Source organism: Aotus nancymaae, unplaced genomic scaffold (assembly GCF_030222135.1).
Source record: "Aotus nancymaae isolate 86718 unplaced genomic scaffold, 86718_ANA_hifiasm-v0.15.2.pri h1tg000033l, whole genome shotgun sequence".
Lineage (NCBI taxonomy): Eukaryota > Metazoa > Chordata > Mammalia > Primates > Aotidae > Aotus > Aotus nancymaae.
The window spans coordinates 6,042,067-6,066,610 of NW_026988447.1; the positions used below are offsets into that span (position 1 = coordinate 6,042,067).

Sequence of the window (24,544 nt, forward strand, 5' to 3'; positions counted from 1 at the left end):
TCAATGGCACAATCTTTTATATAAAGTAAACTGTAATAGTGAAATTTTACTACAACCCATTTAAAATAAATAAATATTATAATAATCCTTTCAGACACCTCATTCAATTTCTTTCATATAAACATATTTGCTTCTAAGAGGGTTTTTATTTGCAGCACACCTTAAGAAGGTATATAAACAATGCATAAATTACAAAAGTTAGAAAAATATACAGCCTGTTTAGACAATAAAAGCATGATAAATTAGTAAGCTCTGTGTTATAGCTACATCAGAAAATATTGATTAGGACGAAAAAGCATTTACTCTGATTTAAAACAAGAACAGATGTGACATATCTGTTGTTACTGGAACAACTGTTACTAAACACAAAACTATTTGCTTTGGCAATTTTTAATGTATGAGGGGAAAAGTACTGGTTATAAAGAAATCACAGACTGGAATAATCACACACAAAGACAAGTAAAAAGGAAGTAAATACCAAAGTGGAAGAAAATTTCAGAATGCTCAAAAACATTTTCAAACCTGGTTTACTTTAATAAAACTCGGTATGAATTGATGTAAGAAAAATGATACACTAAAGACTGTTTCTAGTAGAACATCACACCCAAATGGCCCAAGCCAGTGGTCAAACATGAGAGCTTAGAGACATCTCTCCCACATGGCAGACTGGGCTTTCCCATCACTTTTTTTCAATGGACCATTCAGGCATTTGCCTGTGAACTTAGAGTGACCTGCATCCTGTTATATACATGTATATTTCTAGTTAAATACTGCTAGTTGCCATGGGTATTTTCTGTCTTTTCTCTCTCTGCCTGACTTTTCATTCCTGCCCCATATAACCTGGGGATAGAGGCCTATCTTTCTGATAATTATGCTCTCCCTGCCCAAGATAAGTAAAAATCTTGGAACTTGCTTATTGTGGTGATGTATTGAATTTGTGCCTTCCATCTGAACAACCTGGGGAGACCCCAAGCTGAATTTTCCCTGGACTTATGAAATGAAGAGACAAGATAAGGCTCCTCATACCAGGGCTATGGTCAGGAAGGTGTAAGTTGGTTATGGGTCAGCAAAAGCTATAAACACATCCATCAGTATAAACAAGTTACTTGGTCACGGACCCAGTGGTCACTAGTAACCCAACTAGGCATTCGACTGTCCACTTGATTAAAAAAAAAAATTATCCCACATAAGGCACACAGTAAACACTGATATCCAGTTCTCTTTTATTTTCTGCCCATGCGTTGCCAGCTACTCTGGTACTGGAACCCATTTTGGTGGGGTGCTCTCAAAACACCTGAGTACTGAGATAATTTGTGTGAGGCAAATGAAAGGAGAACTGTCTCACCATCAGTATCATTCTGACTTCAAGTAGCTTGCTGTTGGGAAAGAAGTTCCATGTGAGTTCCCTAACGATAATAACAAGAAAGCAGTTAGAGAATTGAGAGAGACGAAATCCTAGAGGGCTTCTTCCATAGCTAAGACCACAGTAGAAAACTGTGGAGGGTCTGAGATTTTACTCTACTTGTAAGTTAACGAGTGGGCCTGTCAGTTTTATATATATATACTAAGAAAAACTAAGAAATCTGAGTCACAGACAGAGATCAGATTTTTTTTTTCATGGTTAAGGCTTTATTGAGCATCACACAGGACTGGGTATGGAGACCCAGCAAAGGGAGCAGGCCTGTAGATGGTCTTCGAGGACAATGCTGGGGAGCTCTGGGATTGGTCTGGTTTCTCAAAGAAGAGACAAGCACTGATAGGAACAGCAGTCAGGCTGGTGTTAGTGCAGGAAAAGGGAGATGTTAGGAGGGGGACTTTGATGGAGGAGAGTGGGGAGCTGAAGGTTTAAAGAGCCTCAATGCAGGGAGGGATTATTTAGAAGAAAGGAAGCCAGTGAAGTCTTGAGGAAGAGAAGACAGTGAAAAGAAGGAAAAAGGGAGAAGGCTGGTCCAGGGAGTCGGGCTGTTCTCCAGTGTTCTCCCCAGGCAGCAGGGTCGACTCGTCCCTCCTATCTTCTGGCAACCCGGGGCCTTATTTGCCATTCCACGTAGCTGAGTTTTCAAAGCACCTTGGATGAATCTGCTGGACTTCATGTAGGCAGATATCTTCTTCAGACCCTCAAATCGGGAGAGGAAGTCCTTCAGGTTGGGGCAGGCGTCCAGGCAGCTGGGCTCAAATATACGGTTCAGGTCAAGGAGGTCATAGGTTAGGAAATCCACAAAGGTAATCTTGTCTCCTGCAACCATGGCCACTGCCCCAGAAACTCTGAGTAGAGCTTTAATGTTTCAGGGAGTTCCTCCAAGTACTTTGGCTTCAGTTTCTCAAATTCTGGGTCGTAGCAGATCGTGACCAGCTGCGTCCGGTGGTCTATGGTCTGGTTCTCCAAAATGTCCACGCGAATCTTCTCCTCTTCTGTCTCCCACACAGGTTGGGCTCGCAGGCAATATAGCGCAGGATGGCATTGCTCTGGGTGATCTTGTGAGCCCCATCAATCAAGTAGGGCAGATTGGGAAACTCCAGGCCCAGCTTGAATTTTTCTTTCAGCCACTGGCTTCTGTCACAGTCAGGAGCATCCCTCAACGTGTACTTCTTTTCCTCGTAGCTCATGATAAAAGGAGCAAATAGAGCAATATTTGCACTGGTTTCCTGAGTTCCAATTTCTACACAGTGACCCACTGAGGAACAAATAACACCCACGTATGCAGTGGGGTGCATAAGAGAAGAGGAACTCAGAAATTGGGAAAGCTAACAATCTGCTCATGTTATCCTCCAATGAGATAGTGAGGCTTTATCTTTACTCTGAGAGGTAAACAAGGATATTTCACTGTCCTGGAAAGGTTGCTGGTAGACATTCTCTATCTTTGTTCTGCTGATCATGAAGCAAATGTCTTCTGATCTGGAAGAAGACACTATGTCTAGCTTCCGAGGAAGATTTTCAATGCCCTTTGTTCACTGGAGCCAGGCCATGAAATATTCATAAAGTATTGTCTCCCAAAATAGATAGAAGTTGAATTGGCTAAAAAATCTGTAAGGCATCTTTAGATGGAAGATATCCTTTGAATGAAAATATTCAGTAATGCAAGACAGAAATGTATCTATTCAATTCATATAATGATGCTATCCTCAGCTGGGTTAGCTAGTAGAAGAAAAGGAGAGGTAGCTGGAGATGGCAGAAGTAAGAACAGAAGGAGGGTTGATGCTTGCACTAAGGATTCTGTCTTAGTCTGTTGTCTCTTTTGTTTCATATAATATCAGATATGACTACACTGAATATGAGCTGCTGGTAAACATCAGGTACAAATGTCTTAATGTCCAGTATGAATTGGACAAGTCCTGCAGTTTGAAATAAAATTAAGAGACACAATTAAAATCTTTCATATAGGGTTGTAACTTGGTATCTTCTGGTAGTTGATCATGAGATTCTTTTTTTTTTTTTTTTTTGGAGACAGAGTCTTGCTCTGTCTCCAGGCTGGAGTGCAGTGGCACAATCTTGGATCACTGTAACCTCCGCCTCCTGGGTTCAAGCGATTCTTCCGCCTCAATCTCCTGAGTAGCTGGGACCACAGGCACGTGCCACCATGCCCGGCTAATTTTTTTATCTTTAGTAGAGACGGGATTTCACCATGTTGGCCAGGATGGTCTCGATCTGTTGACCTTGTGATCCACCCACCTCCACCTCCTAAAGTGCTGGGATTACAGGTGTGAGTCACCGCGCCTGGCCCAATCATGAGGTTCTTGAAGCAAAAATTATATATATATATATATAGGCCTATTAGATAACATAACATTAAATGGAGACTTCATTGACAATAAAGTTGCTGCCTCTGAGTGATGAAAATGTGTTATTATCAGTGAAATCCATGAGCACAATGTCACTGCCAGGTTCTTTTGCCACACAACATGCTTCCTGAATATAAAGGACACTGTCATACAACAATGGAAAGGATAATGGATTATGATGCTGGCAGAAGCCCTGTGGAAAGAAGAGGCATATTCTTATCTGGAATATTTTTCCATTTCTGTAGGAGGACAGTTATGTTCATACACAATAAGAGAGGGTCAGTATAATGCACTTCATACCAGGTAGCCCTCTGGCACCCTATCAGAAGCTCAGTGGTGAATTGTGTTCTTAGAAAATTGTGCATTCATTCAATAGCATTGGTAGATAAAAGAGTCTCCTGCAAGGAATATGTTTGTCGTGTTTCCTGATAAAACCTCCATTCCTGCCATGAAAGTCATGTTATTTATGGTGAGTCGTCTTGTCGGTAATTAAAGCCAAGAGAGTCTTCTCCACAGGGGATGTCTTCTGATGGACAATTATATATGACACAAATATTCACACGACCTGCCTAATCAAAGATATCCATCAGTATACCTTTTCTCAGACATTTTGCCACCAAGTTTTCAGTTTTGTTCTTTCAAATTTCTGTCCAATTAATTATTGGATCTACACTAATAGGCAATGACTCTTTGATGATAGATATTGAAGTTAATATTTGGCAAGTTTTTGACTCAGTCACTGCATTAAACATTTTCCTGTAATACTATAGTTTATCTTCGTAAGTATTCCAAGGGATGCAAGAGAATTGATTTTTCCTTTTATAGAAGAGAAAATTGAGGCTCAAGATAATCAAATATTTGACTAAGGCCTCATATTTAATAAATGGTAGAAAAAGAATTTGAATCAACTTCTGACTCAAAGTCTCACCTTTCTTCTATAACCAACTTCCTTTGAGTGTGTTGAAAACTAACCTATTAAAATTCTTTTTGAGTGTGCATGTGTATATGTGCATGTGTTCTGGTATACACAGAAGCAGGCTTATGCATATTAAATGCATTAATAACATGTCCTTTGGTTGTAGTATCTTTCTGCTGGCATTGTTTAAATTTTATCTTAGGGAATAAAAAACTATCTGTCTAATTGCTCTAATACTTCTTTTTTATCTTAGACTCTGACTGGCCTACCCAAGAGTCAAAGAAAAAAACAATTTAAAAAATGAAAAATAAGGAATTATAAGTGCATAGCCAGGGCTAAATGCAACTGTTGAGGTCTAAGAATTTGAATGAGTCGAAGTCTGTTTTGATGTACAGTTAATCTGAGCACTATTGACTCTTGATTTATTCTCTTTAATTCACCATTGCATGACTGTTACTGCTTGCCCAAGTCCAGTGAGACAGAACACTCAAACATACAAGTTACAAGTGAGTTTATTACTTACAGATTGTCAGCAACAGGCAACAGAAGGATTCTGGGCAAGTTGATCACCCACAGCTCAGGAAAGCTGCCCAGGCAGATGGAGTCTTGTCTACAAATTTCTCACTTCACCGCAGCTAAGGAACCCGGGAAAGCATTCTCCCTGGCTTTTATACTGTATTAGTCCATTCTTGTATTGCTATAAAGAAATACCTGAGACTGGGTAATTTATAAAGACTAGAGGTTTAATTGTCTCACAGCTCCACAGGCTGTACAGGAAGCATGGATGAGGAGGTCTCAGGAAACTTACAGGCATGTTTTACATGGTCGGAACAGAGGCAAGTGAGAGAGAGAGAGAGAGCAAAGTGGGAGGTACTACACACCACTCTGGTACTAAACAACTTGGTCTCCTGAGAACTCACTCACTATCATGAGAACAGCACCAAGGAGATGGTGTCAAATCATTCATGAGAAATGCCTCCTTGATCCAATCATCTTCCAGGAGGCCCGACTTCCAACATTGGAAATTACAATTCGACATGAAATTTAGTTGAGGACACAGATCCAAACAGCATCTTATACCAAGGAGCAACATGACTCACTGGACTGAAACACTGAAAAACATCTTGTTTTAGGAGCGGCTGAAACACCACCTGAACTGTTTTGACCACTCCCTATCTCAAGATGTTGCATTCCCAGCACATTCTACAGTTATTCTTAAGAACTTTAAGTGAGAAAGGGAAAAGCACTAGATCGGTCTAAGGCCATTTGGAGAACTGTCCTGAAATAACCATGTTTTCATTCACTAAACAAATATATATTAACATAGGTGTTCATAATATGTGCCATATTTATGACAGGCCAGGAGCAAACTGAGTTTGTGCCCTCTGAGTTTGTGCCCTCAGTGAATTTATAATCATATATAAAAAGCTTTTAGTAGTAACAAAATACTCTGTGGCTTTTCTGAGCTGTTAATATATCGGCAATAATCAGCAATAGAAAACTGCATGAACTTATGTTTTGGAGGCTCTTAGTCTTTCTGCAAAATACTAATTTTAGTACCACATCAAAAATAAAATTAGCATACATGCTCTTCCAGCCGAAATCATATTTGGATCTCCAAAGATGTACTGGTAGATTGTATTAAGATCTGTTCATATGGCCAGGCGCAGTGGCTCACCCCTGTAATCCCAGAATTTTGGGAAGCCGAGGCAGGTGGATCATGAGGTTGAGAGATCAAGACCATCCTGGCCAACATGGTGAAATGCCATCTCTACTAAAAATACAAAAATTAGCTGGGCGTGGTAGTGCATGCCTGTAGTCCCAGCTACTTGGGAGGCTGAGGCAGGAAAATCACTTGAACCCGGGAGGTAGAGGTTGCAGTGAGCTGAGATAGCACCACTGCACTCCAGCCTGGTGACAGAGTGAGACTCCATCCAAAAAAAATTGTTTATCTTCTTGGGACATTTTATCTTTTGGCTATATAGTAGTCCATGTAACTCCTGGAACAAAAGAAAATCAAGATTTCTCTCTTCTCTAGTCTCCTCCCTGGTGACTTCTCTATACCATTTGCTCTTACCTTCTTTCTTGAAAAACCTCTACTCTATTTTAAAGTGTAAAGTTAAAAACTCCTTGGCACAACACATCCATCCACAGCACAGTAGGCAGGCCCTTAACACTTCCACCTTGTAGTCTTCCTCTTCTCACCTTGCATATTTTAAGTTCTAGTAGACGCAATTCATTTGAGGTCACCATTCAGTATTCTGAAAATTTCATGCTGATCCCATCTCTTTAATAGGCAAAAATAAACTAAGTAACATGGAGGCAGAAGCCCTCTAGTTAAATTAATGAAAATGTGTTGGCCATACAGTGAGTATATATCCATAAATGTCACCCAATAGATTGAATTTGTCACAGAAAGTGCTGTTATCTTCTCCGGTTTCCTCCTAATTGCTCTTATCACCCACAATGCTGAACTTTTATGAAAGGTGGAGAATAATTTATTTTGCTTTATTGCAGGGGGTGTTTCTTTCTTTGCCATTTCATGATTTGTAACACCAAATATGACTGATGGGCAATCTTCTAATTACTCCATGCCGTACATCAAAACTTTAAAATTATCTAGATATGTTATACTTAAATTGTGTGATACTCTAATTCAACACCCCTCAAAAAATATTTTCTTACCTTACCACAACCAAAAGTGTTCATATAATAATTTAATATACTTGTCTAAGACAATGATAAAAAGAAAAAAAAAATCATGGCAGAGTCATTTACCACATGATATAATACATTAAGCAAATGGTATGAAACACTTTGAGAATGGAGACAGAAAAAAAATTCTGAAGTTTTCTGTTAGAGTGAGTTTATTCCAATCCTGCCTGAATATTAGCTATCTTTATGATCATTATTAAGTTTTTGACAGGTCATATATCTTCACACCTAAATTGTTAATACTCCTTTTAGACACTGTTCTTTCATATACAATTTTCTTCAGCAAAGACTGAGCTTCTCCTATATTTTGCTTCTTTCCCTTCAAGCTATGCATTAACCATCTTTAAGATTCAGATTCAATCACAACCTCATAAAACCTTATTTCCTCAAAGGTTGATTTGGCCTTACAACTAATATTTATGGGTTATCAAATATGTGACAAGTATTTTGCTACATCTCGAGGATATAAATACAAATAATGCAGACTGTGTACTAAAGGAGCAAAGAAATAGTAATCATAATGCTGTATGCTAAATTCAATGGTGGGCTCAATATAAGACAGACACAGAACAAAGTAAAAAAGAAATCTCATTCTGTCTTATGGTACGAGCAATATCTTACTCATATTTATGTGCCCAGCTTTACACAACTGTTGATGAATAAAGGTGTGTTTAATAAAAACAGGAAATGAAAACTGTATCAGCTAAGGTCCTGAAAGAGTGTCGGTTTTACTTATAAAAGATATTGCAGAGAAGACCTTTGTAATGAATAGATTTAAAGTTAGGTGATCTCTGGATATTTATAATTGTAACAATATACGGTTCCATTGCAGAATTAACCTTTTGCAGGTAAGTTCATTTTCATTTTAATTCCTACATTGAAAATTGTCTGACAACTTTTGTGCATGAAGATGTAGCTAATCAGATCTCCATAAATATTCTCAAAGCTTATAATTGCCTTAGGAGTAGTAAAAAAACACGAAAGTCGTTAGACACTTTGCCTTTATAAGATTCGTCACTACGTGTTTGGAACTAGAAGACCAAATAAAGGTAGAGTATAGTTAGTGAGAGCTGTGGTTTCAATATGTCCCTTAAGAGCATGTGTGGAGGAGGCTGAGGCAGGAGAATTGCCTGAACCCAGGAGGCGGAGGTTGCGGTGAGCCGAGATCGCGCCATTGCGCTCCAGCCTGGGTATCAAGAGCGAAACTCCGTCTCAAAAAAAAAAAAAAAAAAAAAAAAAAAAAAAAAAAAAAAAAAAAGAGCATGTGTGGGAAACTTAATCTCAAATGCAACAGTATTAGACAGTGGGGCCTAATGAGACGTGATTAGGCAATGAGTGTATCCTGAATGGATTCATGCTCTTATTAAGACAATAGGTTCTTACAACAGGAAAAGTCTGCCTTTCCTTTTGCCTTTCCCTCCCTCTCACACTCTCTTGTTCTTCTGCTTTCTGCTATGAAACAATGAACTTTCGAAATGTGAGCTAATATGTTTCTATTCATTGCAAATGACTTAGTCTCAAGTATTCTGTTATGGCAGTATAAAATGGACTGAAAACATTGCCTCTCACTCAAACCCTCTCTCAAAAATCCTTGCAAGTCAAGAGTTAATCTATTGTTAAGCTGTAGCTCAAAAGTTATCTCTTCCATAATATATTTTCAGAGATTTCAATCTTATTTGATCTTAGTTTTCTGTATTATCAGTACAAAGTATAGGAGATGCTGTAGATTATAAACATGCTCAATATAAATGTATTTTTGCTAAGTGCGCTGTGTTCCCATAGCTATCTTCTGCTGCAATGGAAGCTTCTTGAGTACAGGTCCAATTAGATTGGGTTTCCTCCACTCCAATAATTTCTCATATAGGTATATATATTTGGGAGTAAAATAATTATAATTTATTTGGTACAGAATAATATATATCCTCATTTAAAGTGATATTCATGCCATCTCAGAAAGACAACACTAAATATGAAAATAAAAACAACCTTAATAATAAAAATACTGAATGTTATTAATAAAGCCACAGATTCAGAAAACAAATGTATGGAGAGTGTCCATAAGCAAAAAAGGAGACTTTCGAATAGGAAGAAATCGTCATGATGATATTGTTTGACTCAACTCCACCAGCTCTCACTGTCACTTGACAAAATGAGGCTCAGCAAAGAAGAAAGTCGTCCACAAAAGCACTCAACATGGTTAGCACTTGGACCTACGTCTTTTCATTCTATGTTGATTTTTTTTCTATTATACAAAATCAAGATTGAGAGAAGACATAAAAGAACTATTACTCTATCGTTTAGGTAATAAGAAATAGCTTATGCCCAAAAGAAAAATGGATGTTTATAACACTGGTAAGAAAAACGTTAGTGGATAAATGTTTCATTGTAGTTTATCAATTTATAATAGGGTTATTTGGACATCATTATAACTTCAGAATTCAGCAACATCTTATAAATACAAAATTTATAATTATAGAAAACTGATGGATTATTCTAAATTTAATATAACCATTTTTTAAATTTGTGGTATTTTTCAGAATGTATAATTCAAAGACAGAAAGAATTGGAAACATTTTGTAGTGAAAAATAATAAAACTATATTGATGATTGTAGTTCTCAAAGCAGTAAGTTTCAATTACTATGCCTTGAAGTTAGATATGAACAAAGTACAAAGTGTGACATTCAGCTTTCTAACTCTTATTTTTCATTTTAAAATATAGTAAACATTTGTAATATTCAAATTTTATACCAGTTTTTAAAAGTACAATATTTATTTGCTGAATCTTATATGATCCTCCACTCTCATATAATCAGATACAGTGTGTTTATATACTATTATTTAAAAAAACTGGAGTTACTAAAAAGGTGCAACTTAATAGGCAACTCTACTGATGAGATATAAATAGTTATCTACCTCCTAAATAGAGATCTCTTGTCATTCATGAGGGATAGAGATTATAGAAATCTCCATGAAAGATAAAACTGAGAAATGTCATTATTTAAGTACATATTATAGATGGAGGATCCCCAAACACAGAAATACAGTGCTTGAAAAAGCATATTTTGATAATAACAAATATATAATGATACTCACTAAAGCAATAAATAAGTCATGAAATATTGTAGGACCACATCAAATAAATAAATATTAATAGTAAAACCTTTCTCCAGTATTTTGAAAGAGAACCTTCAGACAATAAGAGCCAGTACAGTTCTGCCTAAACTATCTAATATTAATATAACCACATTATATAGGATACATTATATTTAAACTCTTAAATGTTTTCACAGTGATATTAAATAGATCTGTGTATGATATGACAAAATTAATTGATGTACTAAGCATAATATCAGTGCTGTGCATGGGTAGTTTATTTCATGACATGTAATTCAAATATGTATAAAACTATTTTTACTTTCCTTTAATTACTAGATTACAAATCAAAATACTTGTTAGCATTTGCTGCAGGGGAAACTTCACTATTTTTCTCCATTCCCTTAATGTCTTTTAATATGAGGACTTTCTAAACATATATATTGTACCACCACTATGTTTAGCAAGTGTCTTAACCTGTTCCCGATGTTATAACAGAATGCCATAGAATTTATAATTTATAAATAGTAGAAATTTATTTCTCCAGCTCTGGAGGCTGGGAAGTACAAGATCAAAGCACCAGTAGATTCTGTATCTGGAGAGGACTACTCTTTTCTTCCAAGATTGTATGTTCCTGCTGATTTTCACATGGCAGAAAAAATGGGAGGTCTAACAGTTCTCCAAACGGGCTTTATAATGGCATTAATTCCATTTTTGAGTGCAGAGCCAAGAGGCCACACTTGCCAAGAGATCCCACCTCTTTATCACCTTGAAGTTTAAGTTCCAGTATCTGAATTTTGGAGAAACACTTACATTCAAACCATAACACGAAGTGATGAGTTGCCTTGTTCATTTTAATTATCATCTCACAGGATAAAAAGAAAAAAAAAACTGCACTTCCACTGATTTACCCTGGAAGCTATTATATGTAAAAATAAATAAATCTACATAACATTCATAGTAGATCATCGTGAACTAGAGTTTAAGAGATAACATGTATGCTGATTGGTATGTTACAGTGTGGATGGTAAAGCTAGCATATTTCAGGGCTGATAGCAGTAAATGACACTCGCTGGTTATATTTAATGTCTCCAGCAGTCCAACTGCAAATAGTTAGAAATACATAATTTTATACTACTACATTTTAAAAGATATATTTGGTCATCTTTGATATTTTCAATGATCTAAGGACAGAGGAATGAGGAATAGAGTATTAAATTTAGAAGCAAAGTATTTCAGTTGCATGCATTTCATAATGTTGGTTTTGAAGATGTCAAAAATGTTGCATTATAATATAACATATTGTGTTCAGTTTTTATGTTGTTTTCAATGCTCTTGGTGTACCCATTTCTGGTGCATAGTTATTTTTAGTCAAGATCAATTTCTGAGTTCCAGAGCAGCTATAAAATATTTCTGTTTAGCACTGCCACAGTACTAATATGCAATTCTTCTTAATACATCCAAAACTTAATTTCAACGCCTGTTTTCTCTAATTCAATAAGTAACATCATGCCAGAAACCAGAAGATCTTAATTAATTACCTACCACTGTGAGCATATTCATCCATCAATCATGAAATAAACAACCTTATCTTATTAGTATTTCCTCCAACTCTTGAATATGGCTACTTCCCTTTTTGTCAAATATTCTTATCTTACTTCAGACAGAAATTCTCCTGCATGAAAATGTTTCACATTTTTTGTATCCTGAATTCAGACTTAATTCATTATATTGTTTTATTCAGGCTGCAGTAACAGAATATCATCATCTGAGTGGATTATAAACAAAAGAATTTAGTTGTCAAAGATCAGGGAGGCTGTGAAGTCCAAGATAATGTGCTAGCAGATTGATTATCTGATGAAGGCCAGCTTCCTGTCCCTAAAGGCCGTCTTTTTTCACTGTGTCCTAACAGAGTGGAAGCAGCAAGGAAGCTCTCTGGAGTTTTTTTCATAAGGGCATGAAACTGATCTAATCACCTTCCAAAGGCTCTACCTCCAAATGCATCCCATTGAGTGTTAGGATTTCAACATAAGAGTTTGGGAGAGACATAAACATTCCGTCTACAACACACATTTTAATCCACTGCAAAGCAGGTTTACCATGCGCTGATTTCTGGCTTGTCTGAGTTCAGTGAGACAGAACACACTCACATGCAACAAGTTATATGAAGCCAATTTATTTCTTACCGATAGGGCAATAAGGGATAAAATAATCTTGGGATCCATCGTTAACTGGTCCCCCAAGGCTCCAGAAACATTCCCAGTGTAAACAGAGTTTGTCAAACGCACCACATATGACACTCCAGCCATAGATGCTAAATCAGCACAAGTGCCCAGTAGTTGGGAAGGAGTTAACTTTCAAAATGGGTATGTCTTCTGGCTGCCTCAGGCAATTTGTGTTCAAGTCCAAGAGGCTTGTGCACCCCACTGGCAGTTTTCTTTTGCCACAGATTCTAATCTGCAGGCATGCAGATTGCAGTCATCTATAATTGTATTGTGTTAGCAGCCTCTAAAAGTTTTAAAGGGAGTACCTAGACCACAGCTTGTTGAATGCTTTCAAGGCTTGCTGCTGCAAAGATCCCCATCCAAAGTTGGTGGTGCTCTCAGTAATCTTGACAAAGGGGACCAGAGGAACAGTGAAGTGAAGTATGTGCTGGGGCCAGTACCCAAAGGGGCCTTCCAGCTATTGGACCTCCCTTTTATTAGTGGATGCTGCCAGAGTTAAACATTTTATTTGACTGCATCTAAAATATTTTTGGCTTCCTGTCCACATAGTCTTGGCATTCAGTCTGCAACAATCCATTGTCAGTCTCCATGGCCTGAAGACGTCTTTGACTAACCAAACTGTGCTGTTATGCAATGACAGAGTCATTTGTATCAAGTCCTGAGTTAACAAAGTAACGTCTTTTTCTCCATTTAATACACAGTACTGCTTTTGTTGAATAATCCTTTGAGTAACTCAGATGGAAGACAGGCGTGGATTTGCCCTGCTATGACAGCTCAAATTCTTACATGTTAGGGGGCACTCAGGTGGCATTGATGTTCTATGCCACCAGCAGCCAAAATGTTAATTCCTATAATGCACTCAGCATCAGGGAGTGGGAACACATGGTAACTGACACCTGAAGTAGCTTTACCTACTGGCAGATAATGACCACAAGCTGATAAATATCATGGGTCACATGTTTGCCCCCAAACTTCCAGACGTCATTTAATTTTAATTTTTTTCTCAAAGAAGACCTAGATATGGTGTCGTATGGGTTCCCATATATAAGAACCACAGAAAAGTCTCAATCCGTCTCCTTTTCCCTTGACAAGAGTGCATGGTCCCCACCAGGGACTGCATTCATGGAAGACAGTTTTTCTACAGACTGGAGAAGGGATGATTGTTTTGGGATAATTCAACACATTACATTCATTGTGCACTTTATTTCTATTATTATTGCCTTGTTGATATGTTTGCTGCGTCCACACCCAAATCTTATCTTGAATTATAGCTCCCACAATTCTCTTGTGTTATGGGAAGGTCCCAGTGGGAGATAAGTGAATCATGGGAGAAGTTTCCCCCCACACCATTCTTGTGGTAGTGGATAAGTGTCATAAGATCTGATAGTTTTGTAAGGGGAAACCCCTTTCTGTTGGCTCTCATTCTCTCCTCTTGTCTGCCACCATGCAAGACATGCCTTTCACCTTCTGCCATGATTGTGAGGCCTCCGCGGGCACCTGGAACTGTGAGTCCATTCGACATCTTTCTTTTGTAAATTACCCAGTCTTGAGTATGTCTTTATTAGCAGCTTGAAAACAGGAATACACTTGTAATATATAATGAAGTAAGTATGTAACTCACCATAATGTAGGTTCAGTTTTCCCACTGCTAGATGGTCCCAGATCATCAGGCATTAGATTCTTGTGAGGAGTGTGCAGTCTCCCTCATACTCACAGTTCACAACAGGGTTCATACTCATATAAGAATGTAATTCTTCTGCTGATCTAACAGGAGACAGAGCTTAGGCAGTAATGCAAGTGATGGAGAGCAGGTGTAAATAGAGATGAAGCTTTGCTCACTCTCCCGCTGTTCTCTCACCTCCTGCTATGTGGCCCAGTTTCTAATAGGCCATCGACCAGTTTCTGGCCCAGGGATTGGGGACCGCTGATATAGCCTATTGCTCCTAGGCTACAAATCAGTACAGCATGTACTTTACTGAATACTATAGGCAATTGTAATACAGTGGGAAGTATTTGTGCACCCAAACATATCTAAATAGAGAAATGGTACAGTAAAAATATGGTATAAAAGATTGAAAATGGTACACATGTGTAGGGCGCTTTCTGTGAATAGAGCCTGTAGGACTAGAAGTCGCTGTGGCTATGCCAGTGAGTGGGTGCTGAGTGAGTGTGAAGGTCTAGGACTGTGCACTACTGTAGTCTTTAAAAACACTGGACACTTAGTTTACATTAAATTAATAAACAATATTTTTTCTTTTCTTTAATAATAGATTCACCTTAAACTGACTGTAACATTTCTTTTACTTTATACACTTTTTAAGTTTTTTTAAATTTTTTACTTTTGTTGTAACACTTAGCTTAAAACACAATCACATTGTACATTGTACAGCTATACAAAAAGATTTTCTCCCTTTATATCCTTATGCTGTAAGATTTTTTTCTATTTTTAATTTTGTTTTTTATTTTTTTATTTTTTTAACTAAGACACATTAGTTTATTCCTCTACAGGGTCAGGATCATCAATATCACTGCCTTTACCTCCACATCTCACTCCAGTGGAAGGTCTACTTGCCCCACTGGCAGTAACACCCATGGAGCTGTCATCTCTATGAGCACAACGCCTTCTTCTGGAATGCCTTCTGAACGACCTGCCTGAGGCTCTCTTCCCATAATATTTTCTTAAAAAAATTAGAAGTATACTAAAAGATAATGATTAAAAGGTATAGTATCATAAGTGAATAAATTAACAACATAGTCATTTATTTTAAATGCAAAGTATTACATACAGTACATAATTTTATGTGCTATACTTTTTTTTTTTTTTTAGATGGAGTTTTGTTCTTGTCACCCAGGCTGGAGTGCAACAGTACAATCGTGACTCACTGCAACCTCTGCCTCCCAAGTTCAAATGATTATCTTGCCTCAGTCTCCCAAGTAGCTGGGATTTCAGGCACCTGCCACTTCACCCAACTCACTTTTTCTTTTTTTGTATTTTTAGTAGAGATGAGGTTTCACCACATTGGCCAGGTTGGTCTTGAACTCCTGACCTCAGGTGATCTGCCCACCTCTGCCTCCCAAAATGCTGGGATTACAGGTGTGAGCCACAGCACCCAGATATGTGCTATACTTTTATGCAACTGGCAGCACAGTAGGTTTGTTTACAGCAGCATCATCACAAGTGTGTGATAATGTATTGCTCTATGATGACATTATGATGGCGATGATGTCATCACTAGGCAACAGAAATTTTTCATCTCTATTATAATCTTATGGGACCACCATCATTTATATGGTCTGTTAATAATCAAAACATCATTATGTGGTGCATGACTGCATTTGTCTAAGTTCTTGTGTACCATAAGTTTCTTCAAGACAAGATTATTGTCTTACTCACTGGTGTATCTCCAGTACTAGCTCTGTATCACATATAAATGGTTACTCAGAGCTATTTGTTTTGTTTTTTTTTTTTTTTTTTTGAGACGGAGTTTCGCTCGTTACCCAGGCTGGAGTGCAATGGCGCAATCTCGGCTCACCTCCGCCTCCTGGGTTCAGGCAATTCTCCTGCCTCAGCCTCCTGAGTAGCTGGGATTACAGGCACGCACCCCATGCCCAGCTAATTTTTTGTATTAGTAGAGACGAGGTTTCACCATGTTGACCAGGATGGTCTCGATCTCTTGACCTCGTGATCCACCCGCCTCGGCCTCCCAAAGTGCTGGGATTACAGGCTTGAGCCACCGCGCCCAGCCAGAGCTATTTGTTTAATTGAGTGAATTAACTTGAGATAATCTGTGAAATAACAAACTGTTTAAACTTATAAATAAGAGGCATATGTACAAATTATATGACTTACATAAATTGTATCATATTGTTATATGATGTACGTCTACTAGATAAGGTAAAGCTGGAAGATTGCAAATAAACTCACACATTTATAAAGGCTTATTTTAAACAAGAATTATAATTTGTTATGGATTAATTTATTTTTTGAATCCTACAAAGTCTATAATGGGTATTTCTCTGAGTGATGATTCAAAGAACAAGAAAATACCATCTTTTAGGCCCATCATCTTCAATGTGTGGCTTTTAAAGTTGTTATGCTTGTCTAATTCAGTTGGCAGAGAAGAAAAATCATGAAGAATATACATAGAAAGTTTTGTTGTTCTTGTCGTTGTTGTTTAGACAAAGTCTCACTCTGTTGCCCTGGCTGGAGTGCAGGGGTGTGATCTAGGCTCACTGCAACCTCTGCCTCCTAGGTTCAAGTAATTCTCTGCCTCAGCCTCCTGAGTAGCTGGGATTACAGGCACCCACCACTGCACCCAGCTACTTTTTAATATATTTTTAGTAGAGACAGGGTTTCACCATGTTGACCCGGCTGGTCTTGGACTTCTGACCTCGTGATTCACCCACCTTGGCCTCCCAAAGTGCTGGGATTACAGGCATAAGCCACTGCACTCAGCCACATAGGAAGTTTTTAAAAGCCAGTTCTAGGAGTGGTTCACATCAATTCTACTTATAGTCTATTTTCTGTAAAATAATTACATCCAAACACTAAGGAGCCCAGCATATATACTGTAACTGGATCTCCAAGAAGAAATTAGGTTTGGTAAACACATATCTTGTCTTAGCAACAGTCAACCTATCTAGTATTTTCAGGTAAGATAAACCAAGCTTCTGTCTAATTACTGCGCTCAACTCAGTGTTCAAGATCTTTAGGTAATTCACTTGATATCGATGGGCCCCTTATTGTTTGATAACCTAAAAACCAAAAGACATTTTGCCTATCTGCTTACATGTCTCATTTTACATCTGTACACTTCTACGAAGGAGAAGTGGATGAATAATCTTGATAAAAAAGTCCCATTTGGCAAAGTGGAGAATGAGAAACACACCGAAATCACTTTTCCAAAACAATAAAACGTTGTAGTCCAGACATTATAGGAACTCCTACTTCAACGGAGAAACACCTTAATCAGACTGTCCTTATTTTCCCTCTTCATGCATTGTTCTTTGACTTCTTTTTTTTTCTCAGATATTCCTTCATGTTTGTTACCCTCTATAGTTATATCTGAAGTGAGTGTAATTTGGAAGAAAAATCACCAGTCTGATAGAGTCTTTATAGTGCTCTTCTTACTTGTGCAGCTCTGAACAGCAAGGGTTGAAGAAAAAACGTCAAAGTGTTTTTGTTTTTGTTTTTTATACCGGATTTGTTGTTTCTTTGACAAAACAATTCCCTCAAAAAAAAAAAAAAAAAGAAATGTAATATGTTTCTGATCTGTTTGCTGCAGGCGTTTCAAGGTGTCAGTAAAATCCTACAAAATTTTCTTCATGCATAATTCTCATGTCTACTCAATTTATTTGATTAGCTTATGCTTTTCTTCCCACTTAATTGTGGCTAATTTGTGGCTGGAAGAAAAATGTTCAGGTGGAAAAGTATTAGCTTCAAAGATATTTTTCTAAGGATTAAGGCACTTCTTCAACTGAGGATTATTATTATGTTTTTATTATTTTATTTTATTTTATTTTGCTGAGATGGAGTTTCACTCTGGTTTCCCAGACTGAAGTGCAATAGTGCCATCTTGGTTCACTGCAACCTCCACCTCCCAGGTTCAAGCAATTCTCCTGCCTCAGCCTCCCAGGTAGCTGGGATTACAGGCGCCCATCACCATACCTGACTAATTTTTTGTATTTTTAGTAGAGATGGGGTTTCACCATGTTGGCCAGGCCAGTCTTGAACTTCTGACCTCAGGTGATCAGCCTGCTGTGGCCTCCCAAAGTGCTGGGATTACAGGCGTGAGCCACCACATCCAGCCTATGTTTTTAATCATTAAGTCTTTTTCTGTCTCCTATCTTCTTAATTGGAGCCAGAAGTGGCTGGCGGCTTTCCCAATTCCATAAATTTCTTTATTTCCATACTCTCTCTATTCTTATCTATGTTTGAAAACCAGTCAATTCTTGCACGATCTCATTTCTTTTTATATTTTAGCTAAAAGCTGCCAATCATAGCTAATATACAGAGTATTTGGTTTAAACTCCTCTTTCTGAAGTCACGTTCAGTAGGCAAGTAGTCTGTTTTCAAAATTTTCAAAATCTTTTTTTTTTTTTTTTTGAGACGGAGTTTCGCTCTGTTACCCAGGCTGGAGTGCCATGGCGCGATCTCGGCTCACCGCAGCCTCTGCCTCCTGAGTTCAAGCAATTCTCCTGCCTCAGCCTCCGGAGTAGCTGGGACTACAGGCACGCGCCACTATGCCCAGCTAATTTTTTGTATTTTTTAGTAGAGACAGGGTTTCACCTTGTTGACTAGGATGGTCTCGATCTCTTGACCTCATGATCCACCTGCCTCGGCCTCCCAAAGTGCTGGGATTATAGGCGTGAGCCACCACGCCTGGCCCCAAAATTTTCAAAATCTTTATGGGTGACAGTTTTAATGGATATTTTGATTGATAGAGATCTTCAGCATTACCACATATAAGATCTATCTTCTTACCCATGTCCTCCAACCACTGGGCCAATCCCACATCCTTTAGGTGCTATAAAGGCAGCAAGACATTACTAATTCTATTATAAGGCATGTAGTGCTAGTTGCTATACTTAATAAATGTACAAAGGAGTCAAACAGGAGAGAAGTTCATTTATCACACAGGTAAATTCCAAATCTAGTGTTTCTAGCTGGCTTGTGTCTCACGGTGGATTTACAGATCTGGGTTTCTTCATTTTTAAGCTCTACATTTTTCGGCATGTGGGCTTTTGTAAATATCGGCTTATGTCCAGAGAAAAGGAAGACTAAAACACAAAGAATTTCGTGGAGGAAGTTTCACAGGTCAAACCGAGAGGTAGTGTCCAACAACTGACATTCTGTTGCTCAGTCATAGTGCAAAACTATGCGCAAAATCAGTGTAACATTCTAGCTGTGGATAGAGGAAGAAGAATAAACAGTTTGTATCCATTTTCACAGCAGTCTCTTATTTAATAACATAGTTTTTAATATCCGGAGACAGAGGGATTCTACCTTTTTCATAACACTTTTCGTGTGTGATACTGGGGGCTAAAGCCTGAAAGTTTGGAAAGACGTTTTTATGCTATAGAATTGATGCCATTTTATATAGCTGTTCTCTGACAGGAAAACTAGTAACTGGGAATATTTGGGTAAGTGCTGATAGATATAAATTACATCCTTCAGCAAGAAAGTGTTCCAGGAGAATCAACATACTTCTCTTATATGGTTTTACATTAAAACACCTCAATTCGTCTGGATATTTTATTCTAGAAAAATATTTAAAGCAGTAACTAAGGAGAAAAGTGGCGTAATTTTGGATAAAGCATACTCAAGTTTGTTTAAGAACTACTTCTGTCTTATACATGGAGGTGTTTTGCTAAATTGAAGATAGACTGAGAAGTTCTAGACTTTGACTGCAATGAGTGATGGGAAAAAGTGTGTTGAATATTGTAACATGCATCATGAAAAACTGTAAACTTTTATTGATTATATATTTCTCAAAGCTGCAAGGTGGGCATGGCATGGGAGGGATAAATTTAGAAGAATATTTTGCAGACAAACACATTTAATTAAAACTTTTTGGTTCTGAAATGTGTCCTTCTTCCAACTCTATATCTGGGTAATGACATGACTATGCACATTTAAAATTTACATAAATATGTTTATGCTTCAGAGCTTTTCATTTACTTTTATTATTACTCATTATAATTTTCAAATCATATCATCTAGCAAACCTTTTTAAATTAAAAAATAAGCCATGGCAAATGATTGTTGTTTTCTGGTTCTCAAAATAATATACAAAGGAGAATAGTTTTAACCATAATTAACTTCAGGTTGCCAAGAGAGTAACAGATAATTACTTTGTATTGTTTATATTCCTTTTTATATATGCTATATTTTAAATTCTGTTTTATCTAGGCAGTTTCATTAGAATAAATACGGTTAGTATGCAATCACAGTTTTTAAAGTTTAAATTTCCTTTAAATACATTTACATTTAAAATCTATTTTGAATTTAATTAGGAGATAGAATGAACACCTTGCCATTATAACAGTTTCTATTGTTGTTTCCAAGTTGGAAAATGAGCGATTATTAGAAACTTGATTGTTTATAGGCCAAATAAGGTTACATAGTCAACTGCTTCCTGCTTTTTTGTTTTTAAAGTTAGTTTTTATTGGCACTTGGAAAGAACATGACAATGAAAATTAAAGTCATAAATGTAAGCCCTGTAGAATTCAGATCTCTTGAAAATAACACGATATATCAGAACTAGCTGAGAGCACAGGAAGTAAACTCTTCCTTAGAGTGTCTTAAAATTGAAGGGAAACAAATACATAAACAAGATAAAGATAATGTGTTCCAGGTCACATAAAGGATTCTAATGTTTTGCTACTTTAGAACCGTTTGAGGAACTATAATATTTTTTCAAAGGGTCCATCGTTTTGCAACCTGAAGATAAACCATCTTAGAGTTGAATTTTGTCTGGTAGCCATCTTCCATAAAATTTATCCTTTTTCTTTTACAAAACAGAAATAAGTAGAACGACCTCATGGTTAGAAATTTGCAATAATGGTAGCAATTTTGCCAGCCTAGGCATTAAAAGGCTATTTACCTCAAAACGTACTTTATTCAACCCCTTAGTGGTTTTACCATTCTTTTTAAATCGTGTAGTGTTTGCTATTTGCAGGCCTGTAAGCTTTTAGAAGCTCAGTATAACTGGCGTTTTGTGGCATTCTTCAGAGTCTACAGCAATGTATCTTCGTGTCTCCTACTGGAAGTTTACACAGCCGAAATTGTTAATTTTCTTTAGCAAAGTCGCTCTGTCAGCAGGTTTATCCTTGGATTGTTTAGAATGTCATATCAATAAACAATTTTTAGTTGTGCTTTCAGCTTTTAAGACTTAAATGACTCGATAGATGTCATATTAAATCTAATAGCTTGCCTTATTGTAAAATATCTAAATGAGGGTGAAAATGAAGGCTTTTGTACTATACAATCTTGATCACTGTCAAATGATGCCCAGAGTTCAACCATCCAGTGGTGATTTTCATATTAATTGATCTCCCAGCATTTCTTAACAACTCCTTCCCCGTAATATATTTCCAAAAAGAAAAATAAGCGATTGAAAGTAACAAGATTACATTTTGCACTAAGATTTTTCCTTAATTCTTTGTATATTGATTGATAGCAGTTGTATATTGATTTATAGATCATATCTATAAAAAATGATTGTATCATGCTATTGTATCACATTTAACCAATTGTATCATACTAAATTTTATCATATTTAACTATGTCCTAAGTGCAAACAAAGTACTTCATGTCTTGCTCTATAAAATAAGAATTTTCTCCATCATTTAGGAGGAAAAGCTGAAGCAATGTGAGAACACAAACTTTGCTAATTTTAAGAAAATAGAATAAAAACAGAGATTCATGATAGATTTCATATTTAAATTGAAGTACACATGTGTTTCTCTGAATGCCACAATTAGACAAAACATATCCTATGGAATTTTACCTTGCTTCATATAAAAGAGTTCTTTATCATTGCACTGTGTCATAGATATTAGTGTATAAGAGTAAAAAATGGGGGCCGGGCGCGGTGGCTCAAGCCTGTAATCCCAGCACTTTGGGAGGCCGAGGCGGGTGGATCACGAGGTCAAGAGATCGAGACCATCCTGGTCAACATGGTGAAACCCCGTCTCTACTAATACAAAAAAAAAAAAAAAAACTAGCTGGGCATGGTGGCGCGTGCCTGTAATCCCAGCTACTCAGGAGGCTGAGGCAGGAGAATTGCCTGAACCCAGGAGGCGGAGGTTGCAGTGAGCCGAAATCGCGCCATTGCACTCCAGCCTGGGTAACGAGCGAAACTCCGTCTCAAAAAAAAAGAGTAAAAAATGGTTAATTAAAACTAAGATGTTCATAATAGAACAGCCATGATAAAGAACAGATGTGTACTGATTTTCTTTTTATTCTTAGTTAGACAATTTTAAAGCACCTCTGTTGTTGACAATGGTTTCTAAATAGTAGATACACACACACAATATACAATGTAATATAATGTATACAATATGATATGTGTTATTATTGTAAGTAGGTGCATATTTTCATACTGATACATTCACATGCACAAACAGATGTGAAAATATCTAAAGATCCTTAATGAAGATTGACAAAAAGAGCAACCCACAAAAATTGAATATTGTGCCATGATGGATGCTTTTTTTGTGGCAATAAGTCCCTGATTTTTACTGTAATAGAACTGGCAATATATTTCACCCTCAGGAATGGAGTGTTTGTAGTAGGCAGAAAAATGACACCCTCTTCTCCAGATGTTTATATCTATTCTCTAGAACCTGTAAAATGTTCTAGAGGCAAAGGGGAATAATGGTTGCATGCGCAGTTAAATTTGTTCATCAGTTTATCACAAAATACAGAAGTTATTCTAGATTATCTATTGAGCTCACTGCAATCATGAGGACTTCAAAGTCAAAGAGGGTATTGGAATTAAAAACAAGAGCTTTCAGTTTGCTGTCTTTTTAGATGGAATAATGAGTCCACAAGCCAAGGAATACATGCCATCTCTAAATGATGGAATAGACAAGGAATCAAATTCTCTTCCAGAGCCTCCAGAAGGAACTCAGCCCTGTGAATGCCTTCATATTAGTCCAGTGAGACCTATTTCAGAATTCTGACCTATAGACTTTAAGATAACAAATTGTATTGGTTAAGCTACTAAATTCATGAGACAGAGTTTCGCTCTTGTTACCCAAGCTGGAGTGCTGTGGAGCGATCTCGGCTCACTGCAACCTCCACCTCCTGGGTTCAAGCAATTCTCCTGCCTCAGCCTCCCGAGTATCTGGGACTACAGGCGTGTGCCACACTGCCCAGCTAATTTTTTGCATTTTTAGTAGAGATCGGGTTTCACCATGTTGACCAGAATGGTCTCGATCTCTTGACCCCGTGATCCACCCGCCTCGGCCTCCCAAAGTGCTGGGATTACAGGTGTGAGCCACTTCTCCCGGCCTGCTTTTTTTTCTTAAAGTGGAAACAGTGAAAATACCTTTCTAACACTGAATGTGTGTTATCTCAAAGAGAACTCAAGTGTAACCTCAACTTCTAAACTGTAACTTAGAAGCAGAAGTGGAAATATATAATTCTCAGTGAGAAATAAATATTCAAGCTAGAATGTTTTCTAGTATATGCTTTCTAAGGATATTTTTAGTATGCGGTTGGAAAAACAGCATATGTTTCCATGAGAATGTATTATAATAATTTTATTTAATTACAAAAAAGAATTTTTTCCTAATGTTCATCAGAGACAGAAAGAATAGCAAGGTATCTGCTCAGTAAATTTTCATAACTGATTATTTGATTTAAATTTTTATTTATATTAATGTTATATGTGAGGCCCTGCTAAGCATGTGGATTTAGAAGACCCAGGAATGTATTTGAGTGTTATTTTAGTTGTCTTATATTGCAACTTAAGCATGATACCGTGTATTTTTTATTTAGTTCACTGTCTAGGTTTCTTATAGGAAGAGTGATATTAAATTTGACATCATATGTGCAGAAAAAAAGGTGTTTCAGACAGTTAGGCCCTGAGCAAAAATAAAGTCCCCTTAGGAAAACACTCAGCGTGACAATTTGAGAGCTCTGCTTCTTGTTTATCCTAAAAACTATCTGAGAGATTTTCTTTCCCTAGTCATGTTTAACTCATATAGGTGTTATGATGGACATTCTTAAATACTCTATGGAGCAAGCTGTTTGAATTTATTTCATCCCAGTAATCCTTTCTTAGACACCAGAATTATGATAGG

The 24,544-nt window shown here is 37.2% G+C and overlaps 1 pseudogene; it reads right to left on the bottom strand.

Annotated features, from left to right (window-relative positions):
* Nucleotides 1-2,031: 2,031 nt before the first annotated feature.
* On the bottom strand, nt 2,032-2,607 carry LOC105720464 (glutathione S-transferase Mu 5-like; annotated as a pseudogene).
* Between the last annotated feature and the right edge of the window lie 21,937 nt (nt 2,608-24,544).